The sequence below is a fragment of the Capra hircus genome, chromosome 24 (genome assembly GCF_001704415.2).
Source record: "Capra hircus breed San Clemente chromosome 24, ASM170441v1, whole genome shotgun sequence".
NCBI lineage: Eukaryota > Metazoa > Chordata > Mammalia > Artiodactyla > Bovidae > Capra > Capra hircus.
The window spans coordinates 20,333,779-20,351,948 of NC_030831.1; the positions used below are offsets into that span (position 1 = coordinate 20,333,779).

Below are 18,170 nucleotides of genomic sequence, written 5' to 3' on the forward strand. Positions count from 1 at the left end.
AGCAATTGTCCTGTGAGATGGAAGGGAGTGAACTCAGGCATCTAAACCAGGTGGTGACCCTGGGTGATGATTCCAAATACAAAGACCATCTGCTTATTAGCAGAGACTGGCCTACTGGCAATGATCTTCATGTTTCTATATATCTCAACAAGAACCGATCAAGTCAAATTCTATGGAATGTCTATGCCTGCCATGGTCCATGTGTCCAAACGAACTGTATGTAATGGGCATCCACCCCTCAGTCTCACCGAGGAAGACTGGCACAACTGTAGTAGCACAGACGGCAGGCATCCAGGTCAATCAAGCATATTAGTTAAGTCCTAACCATCTAGTGATTTAAATGACATCGCAGTCTGTGTTGTTTTTAATATAACTTTATTTATTTTAATTGGAGGCTAATTACTTTACAATATTGTATTGGTTTTGGTTTTGTAGGGGGCACAGAGGGGAGCAGGGAAGAGTAGAGAAGAGAGGAAAGAAAGAGTAACGTTTAAACCCAGAAAAACTATAGTAAAAAAAAAATCACTTTAGTACAGTTCAAATGGGTTTTTAAAAATTACTTTAAACTTGAAGGACTCTCATTTTTGTGTAAAAATTTGCACATTTGATTATCTCACTCTAAAATTAAAATTAGTTTAAATCTATCTACACAGAAAAATCATAAAAAAGTACACAAGAACAGCTAAAAGTGATGACAGAGAGGCTTATCAGTTTCCATGTTATAGACTTTCTTGTTTTCTAGCACTTGTGTGATTAGGCACACTCCTCATTTCTTCAAACAGAAAATATTTCTAAACTATCTACACCAAGAGAATAATTTAGGAAGATGTATTTATAAAACTCAGCAGTGGCCACAGGACTAGACAAGGTTAGTCTTCATTCCAATCCCAAAGAAGGGCAATGTCAAAGAACGTTCGAAATACCACACAACTGCACTCACTTCACATGCTAGCAAGGTAACGCTCAAACTCCTTCAGCTAGGATTCAACAGTATGTGAACTGAGAATGTCCAGATGTACAAGCTGCACTTAGAAAAGGCAGAGGAACCAGAGATCAAACTGCCAACATCCATTGGATCACTGAAAAAGCAAGAGAATTCCAGAAAAACATCTACTTCTGCTTCATTGACTATGCCAAGCCTTTGACTGTGTAGATCACAACAAACTGTAGAAAATTCTTAAAGAGATGGGAATGTCAGGCCACCTTACCTGCCTTCTGAGAAACCTGTATACAGGTCAAGAAGCAACAGTTAGAACTGGACATAGAACAACGGACTGGTTCCAAATTGAGAAAGGATTACATCAAAGCTATATATTGTCACCTTGCTCATTTGACTTACATGCAAAGTACATCATGTGAAATGATGGGCTGGATGAAGCTCAAGCTGGAATCAAGATTGCTGGGAAAAATATCAAGAACGTCATATATGCAGATGACACCACCCTTATGGCAGAAAGTGAAGAGGAACAAAAGGGCCTCTTGATGAAGGTGAAAGAGGAGAGTGAAAAAGCTGGCTTAAAACTCAACATCAAAAACCTAAAATAATGGCATCCAGTCCCATCACTTCATGACAAATAGATGGGGAAACAATGGAAACAGTGACAGACTAATTTCTTGGGTTCCAAAATCACCAGGGACAGTGACTGCAGCCATGAAATTAAAAGATACTTGCTCCTTGGAAGAAAAGCTATGACCGACCTAGATAGCATATTAAAAAGCAGTAACATTACAAAGGTCCACACCATCAAAACTATGTTTTTTCCAGTAGTCACACATGGTTGTAAGAGTTGAACCATAAAGAAGGCTAAGGGCCGAACATTTGATGCTTTTGAACTGTGGTGATGGAGAAGACTCTTAAAGAGTCCTTTGGACTGCAAGGAGATCAAACCAGTTAATCCTAAAGAAATCAACCCTGAATATTCACTGGAAGGACTGGTGTTGAAGCTGAAGCTCCAATATTTTGATGGGAAGGGCTGACTCATTGGAAAAGAACTTGATGCCTGGAAAGACTGAAGACAGGAGAAGAAGGGATGACAGAGGAAGAGATGGTTGGATGGCATCACAGACTCACTGGACATGAGTTTGAGCAAACTCTGGGAGATGGTGAAGGACAGGGAAACCTGGCATGCTGCAGTTCACGGGGTTCCAAAGAGTCAGACATGACTGAGTGACTGAACAACAACAAATTTATAAAACACTGCATGATATAGGGCTCACTAGCAGTTTGATCAACAGAAGACATTTATTTCTGTTACACTAGCACTGAAATTCTCAAACTTTAAAATTCATAAGAACCTGGTTGCTGCTGTTGTTCGGTCACTAAGTTGTGTCCAACTCTTTGGGACCCCATGGACTTCAGCACACCAGCACACACTGTCCTCTACTGTTTCCAAGAGTTTGCTCAAATTCTATCCATTGAGTCAGTGACGCTATCTAACCGTCTCATCCCCTGCCGACCCCTTCCCCTTTTGCTTTCATTCTTTCTCAGCATCAGAGTCTTTTTCAATGTGTCAGCCTTTCGCATTAGGTGGCAAAGTATCAGAGCTTCAGCTTCAGCATCAGTCCTTCCAATGAATACTCAGGGTTGATTTTCTTACAATTGACTGGTTTGATCTTGCAGTCCAAGGAACTCTCAAGAGTCTTTTTCACAGCCACAAAAATCACCTGGAGGGCTTATTAAAATGTAGATTTTTGGGACTTCCCTCATGGTCCAGTAGCTAAGACTCTGAGCTCCCAATGCAGGAGATCTGGGTTCTATCTCTGGTCAGGGAATTAGATCCTGTGTGCCACAAGTTAAGAGTTCACATGCCGCAACTAAAGATCCTGCACGCCACAATGAAGATGAAAGGTCCCATGTGCTGCAACTAAGACCCAGCACAATCAAATAAATAATAATTTTTTTTTTTTTTAATTCAGATCCCTGGGCCCCACTGCCAGAATTTCTAATTCAGTAGGTGTGAGTTGGGGCCTAAGGATTTGCATTTTTACAAAATATCCCCAGTGATGTTGATGCTGCTGGTCTAGGAGACACATTTTGAGAACCAATGTGCTAGCAAATATCTCCTGATTTCATGAATGGATTCCACTGACTGTGGGGAGTGAGGTGTCAACTACAAATTGGCACTTGTCATTTACCTCTACAAGGATTAAATCACAAGCTGCTATAACTGCTGGCCTTCAATACTCCCTGAAAGCAGTTCAGGGAGGAGAGTAGTAATGAGTCCCTCTGTACTTGGGGAAAAACTGGCAGGAAACATCTTCAGACAGTTAGATATTTTCAGGAGAGAGTTAATAAGCCCAATTCTTGTAGCTCCCCATATCTAGAAAAACACTAAAAACACTTCATGGTGATGACTGTTTCTTGTGACTGGCAAAAGCTTCATGAGATTACCAGAAATCTTTTGGAAAAGTATGTGCTTGACTGCATGTACTCCCCTTTCATCAAAATCTCATATATTACTGACCTTCCGCCCTGCTTCTTCAGGGCAGTTTCTCAGAGCTGTCTGAGGTGCCGTCATCTCCTGGCTGTGGTCCTCATTTTGCCCCGAATAAAACTTAACTCGCGACTCCCACACTGTGCCCTTTTTAAAGACGACAGAGTGTTCAGATGTTTTTCATTTCTTTACTTCATTCAACGGGCCACACAGATTTTCCTTTCCTGCTCTGGCTTCTTTCTCCATGACTGGTTAAATGTCAATCATTGATCCTATTTTTGTGAATATTGGAATAATTCTTTTCCATTAAAGTAGGTGCCTTCTGTTCATAAATTATCTTGTCCTTAAAAGTCTCTCTGTGGTCTACATATAACTAATAGAGGAAAATATACTTGGAGTTCTTTTCACTTCTGTTGCAGTCCCCTTTATTCTTTGTAGCAACTACATTTCAGCACTTTTAGTCCAGCACAGTATCAGATGTACCTGATTCAGCTCTTTTGTTCAACAATGCTGATTAAAATTTCTACTTTCGTACTTATCTGAATTTGCTTTTATTTTAAGATCAGATCTATTTATTACCAGAGACACAAAGCTTTGGGATACAGAGGATTATTGTCCTATTCATAACTACATTTCATTTCTCTGTCCTTTCAGGGATTAACAGATTTTCACAAAGCATTTCACCATGAAGGCACATGAGATATATGATAAGAGAATCTTTTAGTGGGTGAAGTCAAAGTTTATTTTTATTAAGAGTTAAATATAATTCCTATAAGGATATGTTAATAAAGCTAAAGGACATGCCCAAAGTAACTGCATCTAGAGTCAAAACCATGAAGTTTGATTTCTAGCCTGAAAGCCAAGACTTTAGGGAGTGTTTATATTTCTGTGGTTCTTATTTAAATTTCTATTACCCTTTTATTATTTTGGACCCTCAAAATAAGTATCCTCCACAAGGTTCCTATTATACATCAATTTGGGCTCTCTTTAATTACAAGTTATAATAAATCTGACAAAAATGTAGCTTCTATTCCCTTAAATTTTCTCATTTAAGTATATTTTTGGTCCATGAGGTTATATCTTTACCTTCTTTAAAAGAGCAAAACCCATTCAATACTGTATCTCCTACAAGTTTTTGTTAACTGTGCACTTAATATTATGATGCTCACAATATATTTTCTCCCTCCATAAAGCCTCTTTGTTTTCTTAAGAATGCCATTAAATATGCATGCTAAATGTAAAAACCACATTTAAAAGATAGTTTCCATAAAAAATTCCATTTTGGGGTATTACAGAAGGGGATACACTTACTTGTCCACTATAAAGTAGAGAAAATATATAAAACAACTGTTTTCAGACATTGGACAGCAGATAGTAAAGGTATATGATCTCTGAAAAAGGAAATAAATGAGCTAAGCCATACAATGTCCCTGGATTTCTGTTTGGACAAACATTTCAGACTATGTGGCAGGGAGGGGAGTCTGAAGCAGAGCACAAAAGTCTTGGTGAATTATAAAAACAGAGGTCAGAATTCAGGGAGGCTGAGGTTGCCAGAAGTTACAAAACAAAGCACCAGAGGAGAGAGAACTACTCAGAAAAACAGTGAGTAATCTGTACATTTGAGGTTTTGCTGAATGCCAAGACTGCACACATGTAAAATGAAACTGCAATAGCCTGGGAAAACAACAACAAGGGAGTTGTAAGCAAAACAATTTCCAGAAGTCACACAAAACAGGGAGATGTAAAAGTCTTGACAAGTCATAGTTGATCCCAGGACATTCACTCAGTCCTACCGAGAACACAGAATGAGCTAGCAGAAAGAGCTAAAACAGTTGCTAGAGAAAAGACCAGACCACAGACTAGCCCTAATAAAGCTTAAACATAAGCTTCTAAAAAGTCAAGATCTACCAATAACTTAAATGTCTGCTAGGACATTCTGTAAAGGAAGCCAACAAAATTTGGATCCTCATTAATGTAACATATATACCAATGAACATATATACCAATGAACAACCAATAAAAGATTATAAGATATATGATGAAATTTCATTAATCAACAGAAAAAGGATGCAAACAACAAATGATGAAATTAGCACATGACAATTTTTAAAAATCTATTATAAATAAGTACAACATTAAGTTTTAAAGAAAAACATTAACATAATGACAAAAGAAAGATATAAGAAATGACCAAATAATAGTCAATAGATGAAAAATTACAAATCTAAATTGGTAACTCCCAAGCAGAAAAACACAAATAACACCATGGAGCACCATTATCCACTTGCTAAAAACTAGTGACAGAAAGTTTTTGAGTAGGAACAGAAAAAAAAACAAAAACAAAAACATGACATATAAAGAAAGAGAATAAAGGAATCTTATTTAAAAATCTCATTAAAAAAATGCCAAGCAGAAGAAATTATGGAATATTTTTAAAGTGGTGAAGAGAAAACAAAAACACATGGGTAAGCCAGAACTGTAAAAAATTTCTTTTAAAAACTGAAAGTGAATAGGTATTTTCAGATACATAAAAGAATTTATTACCAGTAATCTATATGGCCATAAACAAACAAACAAACATATATCTTCAGGTATAAACAATACTAGACAGAAACTTGGAAACAAACTTTCAGAAATAAAAATATAAGCTTTTTTTTTTTTCATATATAAAATGTATCTAAAACAAAGGTAATGAGCCCAAGCATTCCCTGTGGAGGCCTTTTCTCCCTGCCATGGCATGTGCTCATCTGTTCATAACCAGAGTTTTCTGAAAAGGAAGTCATCTGGCAAAAATGTCACTTTACCTGCTGTGTTCAAGGCTCTCATTAGACTAGATATTGTGAATTATGTTCATACCAACTTGCACAAAACAACAGACAACCCTACACTGTCAATGAATTAGCAGGTCATCAAACCACTGCTGAGTCTTTGGGTGCTGGCTGGGCTGTGGCTCCAATTTCCAGAGTTCTAGGCAGTGGGACTCATTGTTCTGGCCAGGGTGCTTTGGGAGATATGTATCATGGGGGCCACATGTTTGTGCCAACCAGAACCTGACAACATCGGCATCACAGAGCAAACACAACACAGAAGTGATATGCCATCTGCTCTGCCCCGCTGCCTCGGCCTTACCATTTTGCAGTTGTGTCTAAAAGTCATCAAATTAAGGAAGTTCCTGAAGTTCCTTTGGTGGCTGAAGATAACACTTAAGACTACAAGAAGACCAAGGAGGCTGTTTTGCTTCTTTAGAAATTTAAGGCCTGGAATGGTATCATAACGGTCTATGCGTCACAGATAATGAGAGCTGGCAAAGCCAAATGAGAGTCTGTCATCACCTCTAGTGTAGCAGACCCCACATCATCCACAACGAGGATAAGGGTATCATCGAGGCTGTCAGAAACACGCCTGGAATCACTCTGCTTAATGTAAGGCAAACTGAACATTTTGAAACTTACTTCTCATGAGTATGTGGGATGTTTCTACATTTGAACTGAAAATACTTTTCACAAGTTAGATGATGTGTATGGCACTTGGTGTGAAGCTGCCTCTCAAGAGTAACCACGACCTTTCCATGCACAAGATCCTCAATACAGACCTTAGCAGAATCTTGAAAAGCTCAGAAATCCAAAAAGCACACGAAGATTCATCACAGAGTCCTGAAGAAGAATCCCCTGAAAAACTTGAGAATCATGCTGAAGCTAAGCCCATATGCAAAGACCACATGCTGAATGGAACACCATTCCTCCTCAGGACAAGAATCACAAACTCTGGATGAATAAGGCAGCAGCAGTGTCAGAAGCCAAATCAGATGAGAAGAGGGTTCCAGGGAAGAAACCTGGGGTGGAGAAGAAAGGAAAGAAGGCTGCTGGTACTAGGAAGCAGAAAAGGCCTTTTGTGGGCAAAAAAGGCAAGTGACCAAAAAACCACCAGCTGAGCAAAAGCCCACAGAAAAGAAACCAACCACAGAAAAAGAAGCCTGCTGAATGAACTTATTTTTGTGCATTCCATAAGGGTCAAATCATTTTAGACAGCTAATTATGATCAAAGAGGCCCCCCCCCCAAAAAAAAAGCCCCAAATGGAGATAATGCTAAAACTATTTAACCAAAAAAAAAGGCAGGAAAAACTAAAGAAAAAATGGTGAAAAACAGAAAGCAAATTACAAGATGTTAGATTTAAGTGCAGTCACTAATAGTCCTAGAAAAAGTCACAGACTGTAACATAGGATAAGTCCAACTATATGCTATGTATGAGAATCTTACTTCAGAGACAATATAGGAAAAAGCAGAAGGATGGAAAAGAATATACTATACAAATACTAATTATAAGAAAGACGGAGTGGCTATATTAATATCATACAAGGTATTTCAGAACAAGTAATATTATCAGGGATAAAGAAGCATGTTTCAAAATGGAACAGCTTAATGCACCAAGAACACATTATAAACCTAAATGTAAAGGCATCTAATAACAGAAACTCAAAACATGTGAAGGAAAGATGGATAAAAAGAAAAAGAAAAATGAACAAATCCACAATCATATCTGGGGCTTTCAAAGTTCTCAGTCAACAATGGAAAAAGCACACTAAAAATCAGAAAGTATATAGAAGACCTAAACAAATACCAGTAAAAAACATTAACCCAATTGCTACATTTTGAATATTCCACCCAATAATGGAAGATTAGGTTATTTTTATATGTAGATAAATATTTAGCAAGAGAGTTCATATCACAGATGTTATAAAACAAGTCTCAATAATTTTGACACTGAAATTGTGGAGAGTCCATTTTCCTCAGAAAGCTATCTGAGAAATTTGCAAAAATTTGAAATTAAGGAAAATTTATAAATGATTATAAAGTGTTCAAAGAGAATTAGAAAATATTTCAGAAAAAAACCTCCCACAACATAAAAAGTGTGGGATATAGGTAAAGGCACTCTCAGAGGGAAACATAACTTTAAATGCTTACATTAGAAAAGAATAAAGTTCCAAACCAACAATCTAAATGCCCATCTTGGAAGTCAGAAAAAGAAATGCAAACTAAAGCTGAACTAAGTAGAAGGAAAAACAAACATAAGAAATAAATGATATAGAAAATAACAAAGAAAATCTAGTAAAAGCTATTCTGTTAAAAAATCAGTAAGAAAGGTCAAGAAAAAAGATAGAACTCATCAAAATAAAAAATGAAAAAGAAGCACAAAGCTGTAGATCTCACAGACACTATCAAGTTATAAAGAAATGAACAACTTCATGCTACTTATATGACAACTTATGACATGTAGAAATTCCTTAAAAGACAGAAATTACCAAAACTGACTGAAGAACAAAGAGAACATCTTAATAGTTTCACGTCAATTAAAGAAATTGTGCCATGTCAATTAAAGAAGTTTCTACCACAAAGATAGAAAACAGAAAAAGAAAGAAACAATTTCCAACTCATTTAATGAAGTCAGAATTACCTTAATACCAAGCCAGATAAAACTATTACTAGAAAAACAAAACTACAGATAACCTCACAAACAGATAATGTTAAACTGTAGGGGAAAACAAGACAATTCAGAGATAACCAAATGGTCACCTCTCTTTGACACCCACTGCCAAAATCTCCACACACAATCACTGTCAGCTGTAGACCAGTTAAGCCCAGTGGTTCCCAGGTGTTCACAGTCAAACACAGAAAAAATCTTTCATCAGAAATGTAACATCTAAAGACTCTGAGGTAGAACTAAGGTAAATATCAGAATTAAGTGAACTCTTTGCTACCTTATGCTTTACCACAACAAAGATTTTAAGTAGTCTCCCACTAGTATAAGGAAGTATGATAACCATCTGCCTTTATTTTATTTTTTATTTTTTTGCTAACCATCATATATTTTAATGATCCTTAATTAAAGCAAAATTTAAAGTGAATAACAAGCATATTAGAAATTTTTCTAATGGATCCTTAATTTGTGTCTATTACTCAGAAAGCTGACTCTGAGTATCTGCCAGGCTTTAGAAGAATATACCATTCACTTACACAGAACCTATTTCTTAGATACAAATACTTTTCTGAGTATAAATAAACACAGAGGATACATTGAACAGCTTCATCAGGTGACAAAGTTCTTAAGACTTGTGCTTGTTCAAGTCTTGTTCTCTTGATTTATTATTATTATTTATTTTTTAGTTTTTTATTTTTTAAATTTTAAAATCTTTAATTCTTACATGCGTTCCCAAACATGAACCCCCCCCACCTCCCTCCCCATAACATCTCTCTGGGTCATCCCCATGCACCAGCCCCAAGCATGCTGTATCCTGCGTCAGACATAGACTGGCGATTCAATTCTTACATGATAGTATACATGTTTCAATGCCATTCTCCCAAATCATCCCACCCTCTCCCTCTCCCTCTGAGTCCAAAAGTCCGTTATACACAGCTGTGTCTTTTTTCCTGTCTTGCATACAGGGTCGTCATTGCCATCTTCCTAAATTCCATATATATGTGTTAGTATACTGTATTGGTGTTTTTCTTTCTGGCTTACTTCACTCGGTATAATCGGCTCCAGTTTCATCCATCTCATCAGAACTGATTCAAATGAATTCTTTTTTACGGCTGAGTAATACTCCATTGTGTATATGTACCACAGCTTTCTTATCCATTCATCTGCTGATGGACATCTAGGTTGTTTCCATGTCCTGGCTATTATAAACAGTGCTGCGATGAACATTGGGGTACATGTGTCTCTTTCAATTCTGGTTTCCTCGGTGTGTATGCCCAGAAGTGGGATTGCTGGGTCATAAGGTAGTTCTATTTGCAATTTTTTAAGGAATCTCCACACTGTTCTCCATAGTGGCTGTACTAGTTTGCATTCCCACCAACAGTGTAGGAGGGTTCCCTTTTCTCCACACCCTCTCCAGCATTTATGCTTGCAGATTTTTGGATCGCAGCCATTCTGACTGGTGTGAAGTGGTACCTCATTGTGGTTTTGATTTGCATTTCTCTAATAATGAGTGATGTTGAGCATCTTTTCATGTGTTTGTTAGCCATCCGTATGTCTTCTTTGGAGAAATGTCTATTTAGTTCTTTGGCCCATTTTTTGATTGGGTCGTTTATTTTTCTGGAATTGAGCTGCATAAGTTGCTTCTATATTTTTGAGATTAGTTGTTTGTCAGTTGCTTCATTTGCTATTATTTTCTCCCATTCAGAAGGCTGTCTTTTCACCTTGCTTATATTTTCCTTTGTTGTACAGAAGCTTTTAATTTTAATTAGATCCCATTTGTTTATTTTTGCTTTTATTTCCAGAATTCTGGGAGGTGGATCATAGAGGATCCTGCTGTGATTTATGTCTGAGAGTGTTTTGCCTATGTTCTCCTCTAGGAGTTTTATAGTTTCTGGTCTTACATTTAGATCTTTAATCCATTTTGAGTTTATTTTTGTGTGCGGTGTTAGAAAGTGATCTAGTTTCATTCTTTTACAAGTGGTTGACCAGTTTTCCCAGCACCACTTGTTAAAGAGATTGTCTTTACTCCATTGTATATTCTTGCCTCCTTTGTCAAAGATAAGGTGTCCATATGTGTGTGGATTTATCTCTGGGCTTTCTATTTTGTTCCATTGATCTATATGTCTGTCTTTGTGCCAGTACCCCCATACTGTCTTGATGACTGTGGCTTTGTAGTAGAGCCGGCCTTTGACAAAATTCAACATCCATTTATGATAAAAACTCTCCAGAAAGCAGGAATAGAAGGAACATACCTCAACATAATAAAAGCTATATATGACAAACCCACAGCAAACATTATCCTCAATGGTGAAAAATTGAAAGCATTTCCCCTAAAGTCAGGAACAAGACAAGGGTGCCCACTTTCACCGCTACTATTCAACATAGTTCTGGAAGTTTTGGCCACAGCAATCAGAGCAGAAAAAGAAATAAAAGGAATCCAAATTGGAAAAGAAGAAGTAAAACTCTCACTGTTTGCAGATGACATGATCCTCTACATGGAAAACCCTAAAGACTCCACCAGAAAATTACTAGAGCTCATCAATGAATATAGTAAAGTTGCAGGATATAAAATCAACACACAGAAATCCCTTGCATTCCTATACACGAATAATGAGAAAGTAGAAAAAGAAATTAAGGAAACAATTCCATTCACCATTGCAATGAAAAGAATAAAATACTTAGGAATATATCTACCTAAAGAAACTAATGACCTATATATAGAAAACTATAAAACACTGATGAAAGAAATCAAAGAGGACACTAATAGATGGAGAAATATACCATGTTCATGGATCGGAAGAATCAATATAGTGAAAATGAGTATACTACCCAAAGCAATTTACAAATTCAATGCAATCCCTATCAAGCTACCAGCCACATTTTTCACAGAACTAGAACAAATAATTTCAAGATTTGTATGGAAATACAAAAAACCTCGAATAGCCAAAGCAATCTTGAGAAAGAAGAATGGAACTGGAGGAATCAACCATCTGCCTTTAAATTACAGGAGGAAGAGAGTATGACTTTATAAAATGTTAGCAGCAGTATTCAAAGGACGCAGAATTCACTTGTTTACTAAGAGAGTCATACTGTAACATGATCAAATTATGTGTCTGATGGGCTATGGAAAGTTATCCTAAGCCAGTAGAATATGTAGGATGGCTTAGATTTTTATAACTATTTTTTCATCTTAACTATCATCTCCCAAAACAAAAATTTCTTAAAACAATTTAATGAGAACAAAACCACATCGGGATACTCTCTATTTCTTACATTCAGATTAAAAATACAAAATGACAGAAGTAAAGGAGTAAACTTGGAACTCTGACAAGTCTCCAGACTCCTTAAACTGCCATGTGATGACAGTACTATGAACCAAGTGAAAGCATAAAGTGTCTCTTAAGAGATTTCCTCTGGAAAATACATGCAACTTAACATTCAAAGGTCTTTAATTTTCCATGGCATTATTAAACAGCAGCCTTCTCTCCAGGCACTTTGCTCTCTAAACAAGACACAGCAGCAGAAACAACCCACCTATGGATGTGAGAGTTGGACGGTGAAGAAGGCTGAGCGCCGAAGAACTGATGCTTTTGAACTGTGGTGTTGGAGAAGACTCTTGAGAGTCCCTTGGACTGCAAGGAGATCCAACCAGTCCACTCTGAAGGAGATCAGCCCTAGGATTACCTTGGAAGGAATGATGCTAAAGCTGAAACTCCAGTACTTTGGCCACCTCATGCAAAGAGTTGACTCATTGGAAAAGACTCTGATGCTGGGAGAGATTGGGGGCAGGAGGAGAAGGGGACGACAGAGGAAGAGATGGCTGGATGGCATCACTGACTCGATGGACGTGAGTCTGAGTGAACTCTGAGAGTTGGTGACGGAGAGAGAAGCCTGGCGCGCTGCGATTCATGGGGTCGCAAAGAGTCAGACATGACTGAGCGACTGAACTGAACTGAACTGAACCTCTGGACAGTGATGTCCTAAGACTGCAGTACCAGCCTGAGACTTTAGCCACCTTTGATTTTAAAGCCATCATTCTAAAATGTCAATAAGTACAGTGGGTGATTAAAGGTCACCCTTTATGGCTTACTCCTAATAAATTTTCATCATTATATGCATTTTGAACACTGAAATCGATTTTTGCTTCAGTTTCCAAGTTGTGTCTGACTCTTTGCAACCCCATGGAATGCAGCACACCAGGCTACCCTGTCCTTTACTATCTCTCAGAGTTTGCTCAAATTCATGTCCATTGAGTCGCTGATGTGATCTAACCATTTCACCCTCTGCTGTCTCCTTCTCTTGCCTTCGATCTTTCTCAGCATCAGGGTCTTTTCCAATGAGTCAGCTCTTCGCATCATGTGGCCAAAGGTTTGGAGCATCAGCTTTAGCATCAGTCCTTCCATTGAATATTCAAGGTTGTTTTTCTTTAGGATTGACTGGTTTGATCTCCCTGTAGACCAAGGTACTCTCAAGAGTCTATATTCCAATAAGAAATTTAACCAGAAATTCTATACCATTAGAAGGGAAACGGTGCTGAGTGTCAACAGCAGTTCTGACCTCAATTTCATTAAGGCACACACCTGAGTGAGTCCCTACTAGGTCAAGGGCCAACTAAATTCTTCAATCAAAAACAAAAAAGCATTTAAGGAACATTTATACTTTAACTGCTGTAAGGTAACTTTCAGGAAACTATCTTAACACCAAAACAAACACAAAGAAATCCTACCAAATAGGATTTTTTAGAGGCTATGAAATGCCATCTCTAGAGTCAGAAGTTGGTAGCTGTGCTAAGGACATTTTTCCTCCTTAAAAAGAAAAGTTTCTTATACAATAGGTTTCATTACAGGAATGTATTGATTGAAACTAGTTTCACTGCCACTAATGTTCTGCTTAATTTTAAAGATAACATAATATTGAACAGAATAATGTGTTCTATTAATAACATTTTATTGAAACAGTAAACTGATTTATTGCAATTGTTTGTCCAAATAAGCACCCAGATCATTTGCCATAAATCTTCCTGAGTTTAAACAGAAGGCCAAGATGCAACTTGATAAAAATAAAAAGTTATCATAAAATATAATGAAAAATCCAATTTGAAAATTTAACAGTGCACTGCCCCGCTTCATGCTTTGTTTAGGGTCTGAAGCTTGCAATGAAGATGAAAGAGCTGCTCTAGGTTACTTAAAATGGCTATTCTGAGTCCTCATTTGGGAAAAACTATAAAAATAATTAAACTCTGTTAGAGGAAGTCTGGCCATTTAGCTTTGGAGCCAGTTCACTCTCATCTCATTGCTCCTACACTTTAAAATAAAACAGCTTATTTTTTACTTAAAGCTACTTTTTAACTTGAACTTTATTCTCTGGGGGTGAAAGAGGGCAGAACTTAACAGGCTTGTTTTCACAAACTAAAATACTTTTCCCTGGAGCTTTTAAGTTTGCAATGAGTCTACTCAAACCCATTCTGGAGGGTTTATGTACACACAGGAGCATGTACGTACACCAGCTATCCAGCAGGCAACACATGAGAGGGCATCATCAGGGCACGCCTCTAAGAACAGTGACCACATACCACTTGGAAGGCAGCACTTGGGTGTCATAGTCAAGAGAGAAGGCTGTGTTCTACTACATATTCTATATAAACTTAATCCTTTATCTGTAGTTGATTTCTCTCATGTAAAAAGTTATGAAAGATCTCCTCTATTTTTTACCATTTAAAAAAACTCTTTGTTTTCTAAATTTATGTATGGCATTCTGGGTATTAGGAAGCTTAACTTGTCCTGTAATCTTTGAAGTTAATTTTGAAAAAGAGAAGTTATTTTAACTATTTTCAAGAGACAGCAATATTTGCAACACAAATTTAAAAGTAGGATTATAGAAACTGCAATATACTGACTTCAGTAGAGTTTTAAGAGTTCTATACTTAAATCACCAGAATTTATTAGCCAAAATTCAACAGTGCAATTACATATCCAGCTTACAGAATAACTGCCACCTGGGTCAATCCTTCATCTCCTGTATAACATACCATAATTCATTAAACAGTCCCTTATCGATGGAAGCTTAGATATTGTGCTGACCACTAAGGCATGGCTTACTTCATCCTCCATATATTGTTAAATGTGAGAAGCTACAGATTCCCTTCTATTAATTAGGGCTCTGGATGTCAATTAGGTTCTGCTTGTCTCTGCTGGCAAAGACAATGAGGAAGACATGAGAATTCTCTCCAGCAGTAACAAAATAGGGAACATTTTCAGTCTTTCGGGGGTAAGAAGCAGCAGTGGCAGCAGCAGAAGCACCAATGACTGGTTGACCTGCCTCCCTAGCCCCTCAGTCTCATTGGTAAATCTATTCTGTGGTTTCCTGGGGGTCCAGAGACTACTGCAGTAGACACAATGTTTCTGATTCCAGCATAGCTCCAGGGATGGTCTCAGAGGGTCACGCTGCAAGTATATTCAGTTCAGTTCAGTTCAGTTCAGTCGCTCAGTCATGTCCGACTCTTTGCGACCCCATGAATCGCGCGCAGCACGCCAGGCCTCCCTGTCCATCACCATCTCCGGAGTTCACTCAGACTCACGTCCATTGAGTTAGTGATGCCATCCAGCCATCTCATCCTCTGTCATCCCCTTCTCCTCCTGCCCCCAATCTCTCCCAGCATCAGAGTCTTTTCCAATGAGTCAACTCTTCGCATGAGGTGGCCAGAGTACTGGAGTTTCAGCTTTAGCATCATTCCTTCCAAAGAAATCCCAGGGCTGATCTCCTTCAGAATGGACTGGCTGGATCTCCTTGCAGTCCAAGGGACTCTCAGGAGACTTCTCCAACACCACAGTTCAAAAGCATCAATTCTTCGGTGCTCAGCTTTCTTCACAGTCCAACTCACATCCATACATGACTACTAGAAAAACCATAGCCTTGACTAGATGGACCTTTGTTGGCAAAGTAATGTCTCTGCTTTTGAATATACTATCTAGGTTGGTCATAACTTTTCTTCCAAGGAGTAAGCGTCTTCCAATTTCATGGCTGCAGTGACCATCTGCAGTGATTTTGAAGCCCCCCAAAATAAAGTCTGATACTGTATATTAGTTCTATACTATTCTGAAGTCATCACCAGAAGTCCAACATAAACCTACCTCTTACGCCTTTTCAAAGCTTTTATTCCTAGTATAAAATTTCTTCTTGCTTAAAACATCTTAAGTGGTTTCTGTTTCCCATACAGAATTCTGAATAAGTCTTTTGCAATTACAGACAAAGAATTCATTTTTTCCTAAATTAAAGATAAAATTTACATACAGTAAGACTCACTCTTCTTAAGCCTACAGTTCTTCAAGTTTTAAGAAATGAGTACAGTTGGGTAATCACTACAATAATCAAGAAAGTCCCATCATACCAAAAAAACTCCTTGTGCTTTGTAGTCAGCCCTACAAATTCTTGAATTGTTTCCTTCTTTCCTCTTCAAAATGTCGTACAAATGGACTCATAGTTTGAGTCTGGCTTCTTTCACTTAGCATGATGCATTGGAGATTCATGCCTGTAGTGTGTTCATCAGAACTTTTTTTTTTTTTTTGCTAAGTAAAGCCATGTGGATTGTCTTCAGTTTTTAATAAATTGTAAACATTCAATGATGCTAAAGCTGAAACTCCAGTACTTTGGCCACCTCATGCGAAGAGTTGACTCACTGGAAAAGACTCTGATGCTGGGAGGCATTGGGGGCAGGAAGGAGAAGGGGATGACAGAGGATGAGATGGCTGGATGGCATCACCGACTCGATGGACATGAGTCTGAGTGAAATCCGGGAGTTGGTGATGGACAAGGAGGCCTGGTGTGCTGCAATTCATGGAGTCCCAGAGAGTCGGACATGACTGAGTGACTGAACTGAACTGAACTGAAACATTCAAACGTAGGTTTTCAAGTGAATATAGATTTTCGTTTCAATTGGGTAAACATCTAGGAGGTAATCCTGGTGAAAACTGGACCTAAACCAGGGTAGGAACAGTGAAGGTGGTAAGCAGTGGTAGTAGTTGGGATATATTTAGAATGGGTTGCAAGTGGTGATGGATTGGATGTGGGGTGAGAGGAAAAGAGAAATGTGAATTATGACTTCAAATATTTTTTTTTCCCCTGAGAAACAGAAGGAACAGGAATGCCATTTACTGAGCTAGACAAATGAGAGAATTACAGATTTGGAAGGGAAATTGAGAATTTAATTTTGTGCTGTGCAATGCTTAGTTGCTCAGTTGTGTCCAACTCTTTGCGATCCCATGGACTATAGCCCGCCAGGCTCCTCTGTCCATGGGGATTCTCCAGGCAAGGATACTGGAGTGGGTTGCCATGCTCTCCTCCAGGGGATCTTCCCAACCCAGGGATGGAACCCAGGTCTCCCGCTTTGCAGACAGATTCTTTACCGTCTGAGCCACCAGGGAAGCCCAATCACACTAATTTTGAGACGATAGTGTATAGACCCAGTATATGTTTGCTGTTAGCTTCATTAGATTGCAACCCTTAAATACAGATCTAAATCTTTTAAAATCTTTAGATACAGACTGTAGGGTAAAATCTTTATCTTTTACTGACACAGAATTTCCCAAAATACTAAGAATGGATTAGAAGATTTGAGGGTGTTTTTAAGCCCTAGGGCTTCCCTGGTGGCTCAGATAGTAAAGAATCCGTCTGCAATGTAGAAGACCTGGGTTCCATCCCTGGGTCGAGAAGATTCCCTGGAGGAGGGCATGGCAACCCACTCCAGTATTCTTGCCTGGAGAATTCCAGGGACAGAGGAGCCTGGTGGGCTACAGTTCATGGGGTTGGAAAGAGTCAGATATGACTGAGCGACTAACACTTTCACACCTAGAATTCTGCAGTGAGAATCAGGCTGTCACAAGTATAAATTTACAAGTGCCCTAAGCTTCCTGCATCCCACAAATGGCTTCTTAAAGGGTTCCTATATAGGTGAAAATGGCATTACTCTGTGACAGTTTCAAACGAGTATTTTTAAAGTAAAGAAATACCGTTTTCTTGAGAACATGAAGCAATTTCATGGTTAGGGGCTTTTTAAAGTTGAATTTTCCATTTTTTGTTTCCAGCAACTATTACTATACCTCTATCCTCTTTTTGTTCAGAACAAACAACTTTATCTCCTTAGATCTTAGTGTGGCATGATCTCAAATGACAGCATCATTTTAATTGAGCTCCAAGGCTAGAAATGATGTTTTAGCTTTGATGTTGCCCCCATAATCAGAAAAGATCCCAAAGAGCTCAACCAA

General features: G+C 38.1%; 1 protein-coding gene and 1 pseudogene across 3 annotated transcripts in view; one reads left to right on the top strand and one right to left on the bottom strand.

The window, feature by feature from the left end:
• The window catches only part of KIAA1328 (KIAA1328 ortholog), a 433,299-nt gene that overhangs the window by 204,811 nt on the left and 210,318 nt on the right, over positions 1 to 18,170 (bottom strand). The window lies entirely within an intron of this gene.
• LOC108633790 lies at positions 6,121 to 7,612 on the top strand (annotated as a pseudogene).